At 54.1% G+C, this 15,103-nt stretch overlaps 14 non-coding genes across 14 annotated transcripts; all 14 read right to left on the bottom strand.

Annotated features, from left to right (window-relative positions):
* Positions 1 to 823: 823 nt before the first annotated feature.
* Positions 824 to 942, bottom strand: LOC146366821 (5S ribosomal RNA). The gene has a single exon (XR_014797889.1). It is a non-coding gene; the product is annotated as a 5S ribosomal RNA (ribosomal RNA).
* Positions 943 to 1,871: 929 nt separating this feature from the next.
* On the bottom strand, positions 1,872 to 1,990 carry LOC146366822 (5S ribosomal RNA). The gene has a single exon (XR_014797791.1). It is a non-coding gene; the product is annotated as a 5S ribosomal RNA (ribosomal RNA).
* A 929-nt stretch (positions 1,991 to 2,919) lies between these two features.
* LOC146366823 (5S ribosomal RNA) lies at positions 2,920 to 3,038 on the bottom strand. Its single transcript, XR_014797792.1, has one exon. It is a non-coding gene; the product is annotated as a 5S ribosomal RNA (ribosomal RNA).
* A 929-nt stretch (positions 3,039 to 3,967) lies between these two features.
* Positions 3,968 to 4,086, bottom strand: LOC146366824 (5S ribosomal RNA). The gene has a single exon (XR_014798417.1). It is a non-coding gene; the product is annotated as a 5S ribosomal RNA (ribosomal RNA).
* A 929-nt stretch (positions 4,087 to 5,015) lies between these two features.
* LOC146366825 (5S ribosomal RNA) lies at positions 5,016 to 5,134 on the bottom strand. The gene has a single exon (XR_014798418.1). It is a non-coding gene; the product is annotated as a 5S ribosomal RNA (ribosomal RNA).
* Positions 5,135 to 6,063: 929 nt separating this feature from the next.
* Positions 6,064 to 6,182, bottom strand: LOC146366826 (5S ribosomal RNA). Its single transcript, XR_014797890.1, has one exon. It is a non-coding gene; the product is annotated as a 5S ribosomal RNA (ribosomal RNA).
* Positions 6,183 to 7,111: 929 nt separating this feature from the next.
* LOC146366827 (5S ribosomal RNA) lies at positions 7,112 to 7,230 on the bottom strand. The gene has a single exon (XR_014798014.1). It is a non-coding gene; the product is annotated as a 5S ribosomal RNA (ribosomal RNA).
* A 929-nt stretch (positions 7,231 to 8,159) lies between these two features.
* Positions 8,160 to 8,278, bottom strand: LOC146366828 (5S ribosomal RNA). Its single transcript, XR_014797793.1, has one exon. It is a non-coding gene; the product is annotated as a 5S ribosomal RNA (ribosomal RNA).
* A 929-nt stretch (positions 8,279 to 9,207) lies between these two features.
* LOC146366829 (5S ribosomal RNA) lies at positions 9,208 to 9,326 on the bottom strand. Its single transcript, XR_014797927.1, has one exon. It is a non-coding gene; the product is annotated as a 5S ribosomal RNA (ribosomal RNA).
* A 929-nt stretch (positions 9,327 to 10,255) lies between these two features.
* Positions 10,256 to 10,374, bottom strand: LOC146366830 (5S ribosomal RNA). The gene has a single exon (XR_014798419.1). It is a non-coding gene; the product is annotated as a 5S ribosomal RNA (ribosomal RNA).
* Positions 10,375 to 11,303: 929 nt separating this feature from the next.
* Positions 11,304 to 11,422, bottom strand: LOC146366831 (5S ribosomal RNA). Its single transcript, XR_014797794.1, has one exon. It is a non-coding gene; the product is annotated as a 5S ribosomal RNA (ribosomal RNA).
* A 924-nt stretch (positions 11,423 to 12,346) lies between these two features.
* On the bottom strand, positions 12,347 to 12,465 carry LOC146366832 (5S ribosomal RNA). The gene has a single exon (XR_014797922.1). It is a non-coding gene; the product is annotated as a 5S ribosomal RNA (ribosomal RNA).
* A 929-nt stretch (positions 12,466 to 13,394) lies between these two features.
* On the bottom strand, positions 13,395 to 13,513 carry LOC146366833 (5S ribosomal RNA). The gene has a single exon (XR_014798420.1). It is a non-coding gene; the product is annotated as a 5S ribosomal RNA (ribosomal RNA).
* Positions 13,514 to 14,442: 929 nt separating this feature from the next.
* Positions 14,443 to 14,561, bottom strand: LOC146366834 (5S ribosomal RNA). The gene has a single exon (XR_014798421.1). It is a non-coding gene; the product is annotated as a 5S ribosomal RNA (ribosomal RNA).
* Between the last annotated feature and the right edge of the window lie 542 nt (positions 14,562 to 15,103).

Raw genomic sequence — 15,103 nt, forward strand, 5'->3', positions numbered from 1 at the left:
ACTGCATGGTTGCCTAATACTCTAACCCAAGGACTCAATTTAGCTTTTAACCAGCAGTACAGGCCCTGGTTTGGTGTAGATGGCCTCCACCAGCAGCACAGGACCTGGTGTGGTGTAGGTGGCCTCAGCCAGAAGCAAAGGCCCTGGTGGGGTGTATATGGCCTAAGCCAGAGCCACAGGCCCTGTTGTGGTGTAGATGGACTAAGCCAGCAGCGCAAGCCCTCGTGTAATGTAGATGGCCTCAGCCAGAAGCACAGGCCCTGGTGTGGTGTAGTTGGCCTCATCCAGTAGAGCAAGCCCTCGTGTGATGTATATGGCCTCATCCAGCAGCACAGGCCCTGGTGTGATTAAAATGGCCTCAACCAGCAACACAGGCCCTGGTGTGGGGTAGATGGCTTCAGCCAGAGCCACAGGCCCTGGTGTGGTGTAGTTGGCCTCAGCCAGAGCCACAGAACCTGGTGTGGTGTTGGTGGCCAAAGCCAGGAGCACAGGCCGTGGTGTGTTGTAGATGGCCTCAGCTAGCAGCACAGGACCTGGTGAGGTGGAGGTGGCTTCTTCCTGAAACTCAGGCCCTGGTGTGTTGTAGATGGCCTCAGCCGGAAGCACCGGTCCTCAGCCAGATGCACACGCCCTGGTGTAATTTAGATGACCTATCTTAGCAGCAAAGGCCCCGGTGTGGTGCGGATGGCCTCACCTGGCAGCACAAGACATTGCTGAAAACAGCCAAAAGGAATGTCGTTTATGTGCCCTCATTAATGGGCAGCTGCTTTGGGTCTTTCAACACCCTCCTTCTCTGGATCAAAAGCAGTTCAATGACATGAAAAGCTTACGGCACCTGGTATTCCCAGGCGGTCTCCCATCCAAGTACTAACCAAGCCCAACCCTGCTTAGCTTCCGAGATCAGACGAGAGCGGGCGTGCGCAGGGTGGTATGGCCGTAAGCTGCAGACCTCAGCACAAAGTGTCAATTTATGGAATCAAGTGGTGAGTTGGGCAGTACTTGAAGTTACGAAACACAACCCTCCAATTTAACTACATTGTTAATGGTAACTGCATGGTTGCCTAATACTCTAATCCAAGGACTCAATTTATCTTTTAACCAGCAGTACAGGCCCTGGTTTGGTGTAGATGGCCTCCACCAGCAGCACAGGACCTGGTGTGGTGTAGGTGGCCTCAGCCAGAAGCAAAGGCCCTGGTGGGGTGTATATGGCCTAAGCCAGAGCCACAGGCCCTGGTGTGGTGTAGATGGACTAAGCCAGCAGCGCAAGCCCTCGTGTAATGTAGATGGCCTCAGCCAGAAGCACAGGCCCTGGTGTGGTGTAGTTGGCCTCATCCAGTAGAGCAAGCCCTCGTGTGATGTATATGGCCTCATCCAGCAGCACAGGCCCTGGTGTGATTAAAATGGCCTCAACCAGCAACACAGGCCCTGGTGTGGGGTAGATGGCTTCAGCCAGAGCCACAGGCCCTGGTGTGGTGTAGTTGGCCTCAGCCAGAGCCACAGAACCTGGTGTGGTGTAGGTGGCCAAAGCCAGGAGCACAGGCCGTGGTGTGTTGTAGATGGCCTCAGCTAGCTGCACAGGACCTGGTGAGGTGGAGTTGGCTTCTTCCTGCAACTCAGGCCCTGGTGTGTTGTAGATGTTCTCAGCCGGAAGCAACGGTCCTCAGCCAGATGCAGACGCCCTGGTGTAATTTAGATGACCTATCATAGCAGCACAGGCCCCGGTGTGGTGCGGATGGCCTCACCTGGCAGCACAAGACATTGCTGAAAACAGCCAAAAGGAATGTCGTTTATGTGCCCTCATTAATGGGCAGCTGCTTTGGGTCTTTCAACACCCTCCTTCTCTGGATCAAAAGCAGTTCAATGACATGAAAAGCTTACAGCACCTGGTATTCCCAGGCGGTCTCCCATCCAAGTACTAACCAAGCCCAACCCTGCTTAGCTTCCGAGATCAGACGAGAGCGGGCGTGCTCAGGGTGGTATGGCCGTAAGCTGCAGACCTCAGCACAAAGTGTCAATTTATGGAATCAAGTGGTGAGTTGGGCAGTACTTGAAGTTACGAAACACAACCCTCCAATTTAACTACATTGTTAATGGTAACTGCATGGTTGCCTAATACCCTAACCCAAGTACTCAATTTTGCTTTTAACCAGCAGTACAGGCCCTGGTTTGGTGTAGATGGCCTCCACCAGCAGCACAGGACCTGGTGTGGTGTAGGTGGCCTCAGCCAGAAGCAAAGGCCCTGGTGGGGTGTATATGGCCTAAGCCAGAGCCACAGGCCCTGTATTGGTGTAGATGGACTAAGCCAGCAGCGCAAGCCCTCGTGTAATGTAGATGGCCTCAGCCAGAAGCACAGGCCCTGGTGTGGTGTAGTTGGCCTCATCCAGTAGAGCAAGCCCTCGTGTGATGTATATGGCCTCATCCAGCAGCACAGGCCCTGGTGTGATTAAAATGGCCTCAACCAGCAACACAGGCCCTGGTGTGGGGTAGATGGCTTCAGCCAGAGCCACAGGCCCTGGTGTGGTGTAGTTGGCCTCAGCCAGAGCCACAGAACCTGGTGTGGTGTTGGTGGCCAAAGCCAGGAGCACAGGCCGTGGTGTGTTGTAGATGGCCTCAGCTAGCAGCACAGGACCTGGTGAGGTGGAGGTGGCTTCTTCCTGCAACTCAGGCCCTGGTGTGTTGTAGAAGGCCTCAGCCGGAAGCACCGGTCCTCAGCCAGATGCACACGCCCTGGTGTAATTTAGATGACCTATCTTAGCAGCACAGGCCCCGGTGTGGTGCGGATGGCCTCACCTGGCAGCACAAGACATTGCTGAAAACAGCCAAAAGGAATGTCGTTTATGTGCCCTCATTAATGGGCAGCTGCTTTGGGTCTTTCAACACCCTCCTTCTCTGGATCAAAAGCAGTTCAATGACATGAAAAGCTTACAGCACCTGGTATTCCCAGGCGGTCTCCCATCCAAGTACTAACCAAGCCCAACCCTGCTTAGCTTCCGAGATCAGACGAGAGCGGGCGTGCTCAGGGTGGTATGGCCGTAAGCTGCAGACCTCAGCACAAAGTGTCAATTTATGGAATCAAGTGGTGAGTTGGGCAGTACTTGAAGTTACGAAACACAACCCTCCAATTTAACTACATTGTTAATGGTAACTGCATGGTTGCCTAATACTCTAACCCAAGGACTCAATTTAGCTTTTAACCAGCAGTACAGGCCCTGGTTTGGTGTAGATGGCCTCCACCAGCAGCACAGGACCTGGTGTGGTGTAGGTGGCCTCAGCCAGAAGCAAAGGCCCTGGTGGGGTGTATATGGCCTAAGCCAGAGCCACAGGCCCTGGTGTGGTGTAGATGGACTAAGCCAGCAGCGCAAGCCCTCGTGTAATGTAGATGGCCTCAGCCAGAAGCACAGGCCCTGGTGTGGTGTAGTTGGCCTCATCCAGTAGAGCAAGCCCTCGTGTGATGTATATGGCCTCATCCAGCAGCACAGGCCCTGGTGTGAATAAAATGGCCTCAACCAGCAACACAGGCCCTGGTGTGGGGTAGATGGCTTCAGCCAGAGCCACAGGCCCTGGTGTGGTGTAGTTGGCCTCAGCCAGAGCCACAGAACCTGGTGTGGTGTTGGTGGCCAAAGCCAGGAGCACAGGCCGTGGTGTGTTGTAGATGGCCTCAGCTAGCAGCACAGGACCTGGTGAGGTGGAGGTGGCTTCTTCCTGAAACTCAGGCCCTGGTGTGTTGTAGATGGCCTCAGCCGGAAGCACCGTTCCTCAGCCAGATGCACACACCCTGGTGTAATTTAGATGACCTATCTTAGCAGCACAGGCCCCGGTGTGGTGCGGATGGCCTCACCTGGCAGCACAAGACATTGCTGAAAACAGCCAAAAGGAATGTCGTTTATGTGCCCTCATTAATGGGCAGCTGCTTTGGGTCTTTCAACACCCTCCTTCTCTGGATCAAAAGCAGTTCAATGACATGAAAAGCTTACGGCACCTGGTATTCCCAGGCGGTCTCCCATCCAAGTACTAACCAAGCCCAACCCTGCTTAGCTTCCGAGATCAGACGAGAGCGGGCGTGCTCAGGGTGGTATGGCCGTAAGCTGCAGACCTCAGCACAAAGTGTCAATTTATGGAATCAAGTGGTGAGTTGGGCAGTACTTGAAGTTACGAAACACAACCCTCCAATTTAACTACATTGTTAATGGTAACTGCATGGTTGCCTAATACCCTAACCCAAGGACTCAATTTTGCTTTTAACCAGCAGTACAGGCCCTGGTTTGGTGTAGATGGCCTCCACCAGCAGCACAGGACCTGGTGTGGTGTAGGTGGCCTCAGCCAGAAGCAAAGGCCCTGGTGGGGTGTATATGGCCTAAGCCAGAGCCACAGGCCCTGTTGTGGTGTAGATGGACTAAGCCAGCAGCGCAAGCCCTCGTGTAATGTAGATGGCCTCAGCCAGAAGCACAGGCCCTGGTGTGGTGTAGTTGGCCTCATCCAGTAGAGCAAGCCCTCGTGTGATGTATATGGCCTCATCCAGCAGCACAGGCCCTGGTGTGATTAAAATGGCCTCAACCAGCAACACAGGCCCTGGTGTGGGGTAGATGGCTTCAGCCAGAGCCACAGGCCCTGGTGTGGTGTAGTTGGCCTCAGCCAGAGCCACAGAACCTGGTGTGGTGTTGGTGGCCAAAGCCAGGAGCACAGGCCGTGGTGTGTTGTAGATGGCCTCAGCTAGCAGCACAGGACCTGGTGAGGTGGAGGTGGCTTCTTCCTGAAACTCAGGCCCTGGTGTGTTGTAGATGGCCTCAGCCGGAAGCACCGGTCCTCAGCCAGATGCACACGCCCTGGTGTAATGTAGATGACCTATCTTAGCAGCAAAGGCCCCGGTGTGGTGCGGATGGCCTCACCTGGCAGCACAAGACATTGCTGAAAACAGCCAAAAGGAATGTCGTTTATGTGCCCTCATTAATGGGCAGCTGCTTTGGGTCTTTCAACACCCTCCTTCTCTGGATCAAAAGCAGTTCAATGACATGAAAAGCTTACGGCACCTGGTATTCCCAGGCGGTCTCCCATCCAAGTACTAACCAAGCCCAACCCTGCTTAGCTTCCGAGATCAGACGAGAGCGGGCGTGCTCAGGGTGGTATGGCCGTAAGCTGCAGACCTCAGCACAAAGTGTCAATTTATGGAATCAAGTGGTGAGTTGGGCAGTACTTGAAGTTACGAAACACAACCCTCCAATTTAACTACATTGTTAATGGTAACTGCATGGTTGCCTAATACTCTAACCCAAGGACTCAATTTAGCTTTTAACCAGCAGTACAGGCCCTGGTTTGGTGTAGATGGCCTCCACCAGCAGCACAGGACCTGGTGTGGTGTAGGTGGCCTCAGCCAGAAGCAAAGGCCCTGGTGGGGTGTATATGGCCTAAGCCAGAGCCACAGGCCCTGTTGTGGTGTAGATGGACTAAGCCAGCAGCGCAAGCCCTCGTGTAATGTAGATGGCCTCAGCCAGAAGCACAGGCCCTGGTGTGGTGTAGTTGGCCTCATCCAGTAGAGCAAGCCCTCGTGTGATGTATATGGCCTCATCCAGCAGCACAGGCCCTGGTGTGAATAAAATGGCCTCAACCAGCAACACAGGCCCTGGTGTGGGGTAGATGGCTTCAGCCAGAGCCACAGGCCCTGGTGTGGTGTAGTTGGCCTCAGCCAGAGCCACAGAACCTGGTGTGGTGTTGGTGGCCAAAGCCAGGAGCACAGGCCGTGGTGTGTTGTAGATGGCCTCAGCTAGCAGCACAGGACCTGGTGAGGTGGAGGTGGCTTCTTCCTGAAACTCAGGCCCTGGTGTGTTGTAGATGGCCTCAGCCGGAAGCACCGGTCCTCAGCCAGATGCACACGCCCTGGTGTAATTTAGATGACCTATCTTAGCAGCAAAGGCCCCGGTGTGGTGCGGATGGCCTCACCTGGCAGCACAAGACATTGCTGAAAACAGCCAAAAGGAATGTCGTTTATGTGCCCTCATTAATGGGCAGCTGCTTTGGGTCTTTCAACACCCTCCTTCTCTGGATCAAAAGCAGTTCAATGACATGAAAAGCTTACGGCACCTGGTATTCCCAGGCGGTCTCCCATCCAAGTACTAACCAAGCCCAACCCTGCTTAGCTTCCGAGATCAGACGAGAGCGGGCGTGCGCAGGGTGGTATGGCCGTAAGCTGCAGACCTCAGCACAAAGTGTCAATTTATGGAATCAAGTGGTGAGTTGGGCAGTACTTGAAGTTACGAAACACAACCCTCCAATTTAACTACATTGTTAATGGTAACTGCATGGTTGCCTAATACTCTAATCCAAGGACTCAATTTATCTTTTAACCAGCAGTACAGGCCCTGGTTTGGTGTAGATGGCCTCCACCAGCAGCACAGGACCTGGTGTGGTGTAGGTGGCCTCAGCCAGAAGCAAAGGCCCTGGTGGGGTGTATATGGCCTAAGCCAGAGCCACAGGCCCTGGTGTGGTGTAGATGGACTAAGCCAGCAGCGCAAGCCCTCGTGTAATGTAGATGGCCTCAGCCAGAAGCACAGGCCCTGGTGTGGTGTAGTTGGCCTCATCCAGTAGAGCAAGCCCTCGTGTGATGTATATGGCCTCATCCAGCAGCACAGGCCCTGGTGTGATTAAAATGGCCTCAACCAGCAACACAGGCCCTGGTGTGGGGTAGATGGCTTCAGCCAGAGCCACAGGCCCTGGTGTGGTGTAGTTGGCCTCAGCCAGAGCCACAGAACCTGGTGTGGTGTAGGTGGCCAAAGCCAGGAGCACAGGCCGTGGTGTGTTGTAGATGGCCTCAGCTAGCTGCACAGGACCTGGTGAGGTGGAGGTGGCTTCTTCCTGCAACTCAGGCCCTGGTGTGTTGTAGATGTTCTCAGCCGGAAGCAACGGTCCTCAGCCAGATGCAGACGCCCTGGTGTAATTTAGATGACCTATCATAGCAGCACAGGCCCCGGTGTGGTGCGGATGGCCTCACCTGGCAGCACAAGACATTGCTGAAAACAGCAAAAAGGAATGTCGTTTATGTGCCCTCATTAATGGGCAGCTGCTTTGGGTCTTTCAACACCCTCCTTCTCTGGATCAAAAGCAGTTCAATGACATGAAAAGCTTACAGCACCTGGTATTCCCAGGCGGTCTCCCATCCAAGTACTAACCAAGCCCAACCCTGCTTAGCTTCCGAGATCAGACGAGAGCCGGCGTGCTCAGGGTGGTATGGCCGTAAGCTGCAGACCTCAGCACAAAGTGTCAATTTATGGAATCAAGTGGTGAGTTGGGCAGTACTTGAAGTTACGAAACACAACCCTCCAATTTAACTACATTGTTAATGGTAACTGCATGGTTGCCTAATACCCTAACCCAAGTACTCAATTTTTCTTTTAACCAGCAGTACAGGCCCTGGTTTGGTGTAGATGGCCTCCACCAGCAGCACAGGACCTGGTGTGGTGTAGGTGGCCTCAGCCAGAAGCAAAGGCCCTGGTGGGGTGTATATGGCCTAAGCCAGAGCCACAGGCCCTGTTGTGGTGTAGATGGACTAAGCCAGCAGCGCAAGCCCTCGTGTAATGTAGATGGCCTCAGCCAGAAGCACAGGCCCTGGTGTGGTGTAGTTGGCCTCATCCAGTAGAGCAAGCCCTCGTGTGATGTATATGGCCTCATCCAGCAGCACAGGCCCTGGTGTGATTAAAATGGCCTCAACCAGCAACACAGGCCCTGGTGTGGGGTAGATGGCTTCAGCCAGAGCCACAGGCCCTGGTGTGGTGTAGTTGGCCTCAGCCAGAGCCACAGAACCTGGTGTGGTGTTGGTGGCCAAAGCCAGGAGCACAGGCCGTGGTGTGTTGTAGATGGCCTCAGCTAGCAGCACAGGACCTGGTGAGGTGGAGGTGGCTTCTTCCTGCAACTCAGGCCCTGGTGTGTTGTAGAAGGCCTCAGCCGGAAGCACCGGTCCTCAGCCAGATGCACACGCCCTGGTGTAATTTAGATGACCTATCTTAGCAGCACAGGCCCCGGTGTGGTGCGGATGGCCTCACCTGGCAGCACAAGACATTGCTGAAAACAGCCAAAAGGAATGTCGTTTATGTGCCCTCATTAATGGGCAGCTGCTTTGGGTCTTTCAACACCCTCCTTCTCTGGATCAAAAGCAGTTCAATGACATGAAAAGCTTACAGCACCTGGTATTCCCAGGCGGTCTCCCATCCAAGTACTAACCAAGCCCAACCCTGCTTAGCTTCCGAGATCAGACGAGAGCGGGCGTGCTCAGGGTGGTATGGCCGTAAGCTGCAGACCTCAGCACAAAGTGTCAATTTATGGAATCAAGTGGTGAGTTGGGCAGTACTTGAAGTTACGAAACACAACCCTCCAATTTAACTACATTGTTAATGGTAACTGCATGGTTGCCTAATACTCTAACCCAAGGACTCAATTTAGCTTTTAACCAGCAGTACAGGCCCTGGTTTGGTGTAGATGGCCTCCACCAGCAGCACAGGACCTGGTGTGGTGTAGGTGGCCTCAGCCAGAAGCAAAGGCCCTGGTGGGGTGTATATGGCCTAAGCCAGAGCCACAGGCCCTGGTGTGGTGTAGATGGACTAAGCCAGCAGCGCAAGCCCTCGTGTAATGTAGATGGCCTCAGCCAGAAGCACAGGCCCTGGTGTGGTGTAGTTGGCCTCATCCAGTAGAGCAAGCCCTCGTGTGATGTATATGGCCTCATCCAGCAGCACAGGCCCTGGTGTGATTAAAATGGCCTCAATCAGCAACACAGGCCCTGGTGTGGGGTAGATGGCTTCAGCCAGAGCCACAGGCCCTGGTGTGGTGTTGGTGGCCTCAGCCAGAGCCACAGAACCTGGTGTGGTGTTGGTGGCCAAAGCCAGGAGCACAGGCCGTGGTGTGTTGTAGATGGCCTCAGCTAGCAGCACAGGACCTGGTGAGGTGGAGGTGGCTTCTTCCTGAAACTCAGGCCCTGGTGTGTTGTAGATGGCCTCAGCCGGAAGCACCGGTCCTCAGCCAGATGCACACGCCCTGGTGTAATTTAGATGACCTATCTTAGCAGCACAGGCCCCGGTGTGGTGCGGATGGCCTCACCTGGCAGCACAAGACATTGCTGAAAACAGCCAAAAGGAATGTCGTTTATGTGCCCTCATTAATGGGCAGCTGCTTTGGGTCTTTCAACACCCTCCTTCTCTGGATCAAAAGCAGTTCAATGACATGAAAAGCTTACGGCACGTGGTATTCCCAGGCGGTCTCCCATCCAAGTACTAACCAAGCCCAACCCTGCTTAGCTTCCGAGATCAGACGAGAGCGGGCGTGCTCAGGGTGGTATGGCCGTAAGCTGCAGACCTCAGCACAAAGTGTCAATTTATGGAATCAAGTGGTGAGTTGGGCAGTACTTGAAGTTACGAAACACAACCCTCCAATTTAACTACATTGTTAATGGTAACTGCATGGTTGCCTAATACTCTAACCCAAGGACTCAATTTATCTTTTAACCAGCAGTACAGGCCCTGGTTTGGTGTAGATGGCCTCCACCAGCAGCACAGGACCTGGTGTGGTGTAGGTGGCCTCAGCCAGAAGCAAAGGCCCTGGTGGGGTGTATATGGCCTAAGCCAGAGCCACAGGCCCTGGTGTGGTGTAGATGGACTAAGCCAGCAGCGCAAGCCCTCGTGTAATGTAGATGGCCTCAGCCAGAAGCACAGGCCCTGGTGTGGTGTAGTTTGCCTCATCCAGTAGAGCAAGCCCTCGTGTGATGTATATGGCCTCATCCAGCAGCACAGGCCCTGGTGTGATTAAAATGGCCTCAACCAGCAACACAGGCCCTGGTGTGGGGTAGATGGCTTCAGCCAGAGCCACAGGCCCTGGTGTGGTGTAGTTGGCCTCAGCCAGAGCCACAGAACCTGGTGTGGTGTAGGTGGCCAAAGCCAGGAGCACAGGCCGTGGTGTGTTGTAGATGGCCTCAGCTAGCTGCACAGGACCTGGTGAGGTGGAGGTGGCTTCTTCCTGCAACTCAGGCCCTGGTGTGTTGTAGATGTTCTCAGCCGGAAGCAACGGTCCTCAGCCAGATGCACACGCCCTGGTGTAATTTAGATGACCTATCTTAGCAGCACAGGCCCCGGTGTGGTGCGGATGGCCTCACCTGGCAGCACAAGACATTGCTGAAAACAGCCAAAAGGAATGTCGTTTATGTGCCCTCATTAATGGGCAGCTGCTTTGGGTCTTTCAACACCCTCCTTCTCTGGATCAAAAGCAGTTCAATGACATGAAAAGCTTACGGCACCTGGTATTCCCAGGCGGTCTCCCATCCAAGTACTAACCAAGCCCAACCCTGCTTAGCTTCCGAGATCAGACGAGAGCGGGCGTGCTCAGGGTGGTATGGCCGTAAGCTGCAGACCTCAGCACAAAGTGTCAATTTATGGAATCAAGTGGTGAGTTGGGCAGTACTTGAAGTTACGAAACACAACCCTCCAATTTAACTACATTGTTAATGGTAACTGCATGGTTGCCTAATACTCTAACCCAAGGACTCAATTTATCTTTTAACCAGCAGTACAGGCCCTGGTTTGGTGTAGATGGCCTCCACCAGCAGCACAGGACCTGGTGTGGTGTAGGTGGCCTCAGCCAGAAGCAAAGGCCCTGGTGGGGTGTATATGGCCTAAGCCAGAGCCACAGGCCCTGGTGTGGTGTAGATGGACTAAGCCAGCAGCGCAAGCCCTCGTGTAATGTAGATGGCCTCAGCCAGAAGCACAGGCCCTGGTGTGGTGTAGTTGGCCTCATCCAGTAGAGCAAGCCCTCGTGTGATGTATATGGCCTCATCCAGCAGCACAGGCCCTGGTGTGATTAAAATGGCCTCAACCAGCAACACAGGCCCTGGTGTGGGGTAGATGGCTTCAGCCAGAGCCACAGGCCCTGGTGTGGTGTAGTTGGCCTCAGCCAGAGCCACAGAACCTGGTGTGGTGTAGGTGGCCAAAGCCAGGAGCACAGGCCGTGGTGTGTTGTAGATGGCCTCAGCTAGCTGCACAGGACCTGGTGAGGTGGAGGTGGCTTCTTCCTGCAACTCAGGCCCTGGTGTGTTGTAGATGTTCTCAGCCGGAAGCACCGGTCCTCAGCCAGATGCAGACGCCCTGGTGTAATTTAGATGACCTATCATAGCAGCACAGGCCCCGGTGTGGTGCGGATGGCCTCACCTGGCAGCACAAGACATTGCTGAAAACAGCAAAAAGGAATGTCGTTTATGTGCCCTCATTAATGGGCAGCTGCTTTGGGTCTTTCAACACCCTCCTTCTCTGGATCAAAAGCAGTTCAATGACATGAAAAGCTTACAGCACCTGGTATTCCCAGGCGGTCTCCCATCCAAGTACTAACCAAGCCCAACCCTGCTTAGCTTCCGAGATCAGACGAGAGCGGGCGTGCTCAGGGTGGTATGGCCGTAAGCTGCAGACCTCAGCACAAAGTGTCAATTTATGGAATCAAGTGGTGAGTTGGGCAGTACTTGAAGTTACGAAACACAACCCTCCAATTTAACTACATTGTTAATGGTAACTGCATGGTTGCCTAATACCCTAACCCAAGGACTCAATTTAGCTTTTAACCAGCAGTACAGGCCCTGGTTTGGTGTAGATGGCCTCCACCAGCAGCACAGGACCTGGTGTGGTGTAGGTGGCCTCAGCCAGAAGCAAAGGCCCTGGTGGGGTGTATATGGCCTAAGCCAGAGCCACAGGCCCTGTTGTGGTGTAGATGGACTAAGCCAGCAGCGCAAGCCCTCGTGTAATGTAGATGGCCTCAGCCAGAAGCACAGGCCCTGGTGTGGTGTAGTTGGCCTCATCCAGTAGAGCAAGCCCTCGTGTGATGTATATGGCCTCATCCAGCAGCACAGGCCCTGGTGTGATTAAAATGGCCTCAACCAGCAACACAGGCCCTGGTGTGGGGTAGATGGCTTCAGCCAGAGCCACAGGCCCTGGTGTGGTGTAGTTGGCCTCAGCCAGAGCCACAGAACCTGGTGTGGTGTTGGTGGCCAAAGCCAGGAGCACAGGCCGTGGTGTGTTGTAGATGGCCTCAGCTAGCAGCACAGGACCTGGTGAGGTGGAGGTGGCTTCTTCCTGCAACTCAGGCCCTGGTGTGTTGTAGAAGGCCTCAGCCGGAAGCACCGGTCCTCAGCCAGATGCACACGCCCTGGTGTAATTTAGATGACCTATCTTAGCAGCACAGGCTGTGGTGCGGATGGCCTCACCTGGCAGCACAAGACATTGCTGAAAACAGCCAAAAGGAATGTCGTTTATGTGCCCTCATTAATGGGCAGCTGCTTTGGGTCTTTCAACACCCTCCTTCTCTGGATCAAAAGCAGTTCAATGACATGAAAAGCTTACAGCACCTGGTATTCCCAGGCGGCCTCCCATCCAAGTACTAACCAAGCCCAACCCTGCTTAGCTTCCGAGATCAGACGAGAGCGGGCGTGCTCAGGGTGGTATGGCCGTAAGCTGCAGACCTCAGCACAAAGTGTCAATTTATGGAATCAAGTGGTGAGTTGGGCAGTACTTGAAGTTACGAAACACAACCCTCCAATTTAACTACATTGTTAATGGTAACTGCATGGTTGCCTAATACTCTAACCCAAGGACTCAATTTAGCTTTTAACCAGCAGTACAGGCCCTGGTTTGGTGTAGATGGCCTCCACCAGCAGCACAGGACCTGGTGTGGTGTAGGTGGCCTCAGCCAGAAGCAAAGGCCCTGGTGGGGTGTATATGGCCTAAGCCAGAGCCACAGGCCCTGGTGTGGTGTAGATGGACTAAGCCAGCAGCGCAAGCCCTCGTGTAATGTAGATGGCCTCAGCCAGAAGCACAGGCCCTGGTGTGGTGTAGTTGGCCTCATCCAGTAGAGCAAGCCCTCGTGTGATGTATATGGCCTCATCCAGCAGCACAGGCCCTGGTGTGAATAAAATGGCCTCAACCAGCAACACAGGCCCTGGTGTGGGGTAGATGGCTTCAGCCAGAGCCACAGGCCCTGGTGTGGTGTAGTTGGCCTCAGCCAGAGCCACAGAACCTGGTGTGGTGTTGGTGGCCAAAGCCAGGAGCACAGGCCGTGGTGTGTTGTAGATGGCCTCAGCTAGCAGCACAGGACCTGGTGAGGTGGAGGTGGCTTCTTCCTGAAACTCAGGCCCTGGTGTGTTGTAGATGGCCTCAGCCGGAAGCACCGTTCCTCAGCCAGATGCACACACCCTGGTGTAATTTAGATGACCTATCTTAGCAGCACAGGCCCCGGTGTGGTGCGGATGGCCTCACCTGGCAGCACAAGACATTGCTGAAAACAGCCAAAAGGAATGTCGTTTATGTGCCCTCATTAATGGGCAGCTGCTTTGGGTCTTTCAACACCCTCCTTCTCTGGATCAAAAGCAGTTCAATGACATGAAAAGCTTACGGCACCTGGTATTCCCAGGCGGTCTCCCATCCAAGTACTAACCAAGCCCAACCCTGCTTAGCTTCCGAGATCAGACGAGAGCGGGCGTGCTCAGGGTGGTATGGCCGTAAGCTGCAGACCTCAGCACAAAGTGTCAATTTATGGAATCAAGTGGTGAGTTGGGCAGTACTTGAAGTTACGAAACACAACCCTCCAATTTAACTACATTGTTAATGGTAACTGCATGGTTGCCTAATACCCTAACCCAAGGACTCAATTTTGCTTTTAACCAGCAGTACAGGCCCTGGTTTGGTGTAGATGGCCTCCACCAGCAGCACAGGACCTGGTGTGGTGTAGGTGGCCTCAGCCAGAAGCAAAGGCCCTGGTGGGGTGTATATGGCCTAAGCCAGAGCCACAGGCCCTGTTGTGGTGTAGATGGACTAAGCCAGCAGCGCAAGCCCTCGTGTAATGTAGATGGCCTCAGCCAGAAGCACAGGCCCTGGTGTGGTGTAGTTGGCCTCATCCAGTAGAGCAAGCCCTCGTGTGATGTATATGGCCTCATCCAGCAGCACAGGCCCTGGTGTGATTAAAATGGCCTCAACCAGCAACACAGGCCCTGGTGTGGGGTAGATGGCTTCAGCCAGAGCCACAGGCCCTGGTGTGGTGTAGTTGGCCTCAGCCAGAGCCACAGAACCTGGTGTGGTGTTGGTGGCCAAAGCCAGGAGCACAGGCCGTGGTGTGTTGTAGATGGCCTCAGCTAGCAGCACAGGACCTGGTGAGGTGGAGGTGGCTTCTTCCTGAAACTCAGGCCCTGGTGTGTTGTAGATGGCCTCAGCCGGAAGCACCGGTCCTCAGCCAGATGCACACGCCCTGGTGTAATTTAGATGACCTATCTTAGCAGCAAAGGCCCCGGTGTGGTGCGGATGGCCTCACCTGGCAGCACAAGACATTGCTGAAAACAGCCAAAAGGAATGTCGTTTATGTGCCCTCATTAATGGGCAGCTGCTATGGGTCTTTCAACACCCTCCTTCTCTGGATCAAAAGCAGTTCAATGACATGAAAAGCTTACGGCACCTGGTATTCCCAGGCGGTCTCCCATCCAAGTACTAACCAAGCCCAACCCTGCTTAGCTTCCGAGATCAGACGAGAGCGGGCGTGCTCAGGGTGGTATGGCCGTAAGCTGCAGACCTCAGCACAAAGTGTCAATTTATGGAATCAAGTGGTGAGTTGGGCAGTACTTGAAGTTACGAAACACAACCCTCCAATTTAACTACATTGTTAATGGTAACTGCATGGTTGCCTAATACTCTAACCCAAGGACTCAATTTAGCTTTTAACCAGCAGTACAGGCCCTGGTTTGGTGTAGATGGCCTCCACCAGCAGCACAGGACCTGGTGTGGTGTAGGTGGCCTCAGCCAGAAGCAAAGGCCCTGGTGGGGTGTATATGGCCTAAGCCAGAGCCACAGGCCCTGGTGTGGTGTAGATGGACTAAGCCAGCAGCGCAAGCCCTCGTGTAATGTAGATGGCCTCAGCCAGAAGCACAGGCCCTGGTGTGGTGTAGTTGGCCTCATCCAGTAGAGCAAGCCCTCGTGTGATGTATATGGCCTCATCCAGCAGCACAGGCCCTGGTGTGATTAAAATGGCCTCAACCAGCAACACAGGCCCTGGTGTGGGGTAGATGGCTTCAGCCAGAGCCACAGGCCCTGGTGTGGTGTAGTTGGCC

This window comes from Perissodus microlepis, chromosome 18, assembly GCF_051167445.1.
Source record: "Perissodus microlepis isolate ML-2025 ecotype Zambia chromosome 18, ASM5116744v1, whole genome shotgun sequence".
In the NCBI taxonomy this organism is placed as follows: domain Eukaryota; kingdom Metazoa; phylum Chordata; class Actinopteri; order Cichliformes; family Cichlidae; genus Perissodus; species Perissodus microlepis.